Source organism: Etheostoma spectabile, chromosome 3 (genome assembly GCF_008692095.1).
Source record: "Etheostoma spectabile isolate EspeVRDwgs_2016 chromosome 3, UIUC_Espe_1.0, whole genome shotgun sequence".
Lineage (NCBI taxonomy): Eukaryota > Metazoa > Chordata > Actinopteri > Perciformes > Percidae > Etheostoma > Etheostoma spectabile.
The window spans coordinates 1724217-1724428 of record NC_045735.1 but is presented as its reverse complement, the minus strand read 5'-3'; positions in this window follow the sequence as shown (position 1 = coordinate 1724428).

Genomic DNA, 212 nt, shown 5'->3' with positions numbered 1-212 from the left:
TTGTAGTCCAGCCTTTACTTCTGTGATGAACATGCATCACTTTGTAACACCTGTTATAATGCTCGCCTAGCTGCCAGGGTGGCACACTCTTGTGCTCGGTTTCTGACTGGCTAGTAGTCCTTACCTAGCTACTGCACATGGTTGACTCATAGATAGAATAGAGGTGAGATGCCTCGTTCTGTGGCTAAAACAGAGAGCTCAACACACAGGGT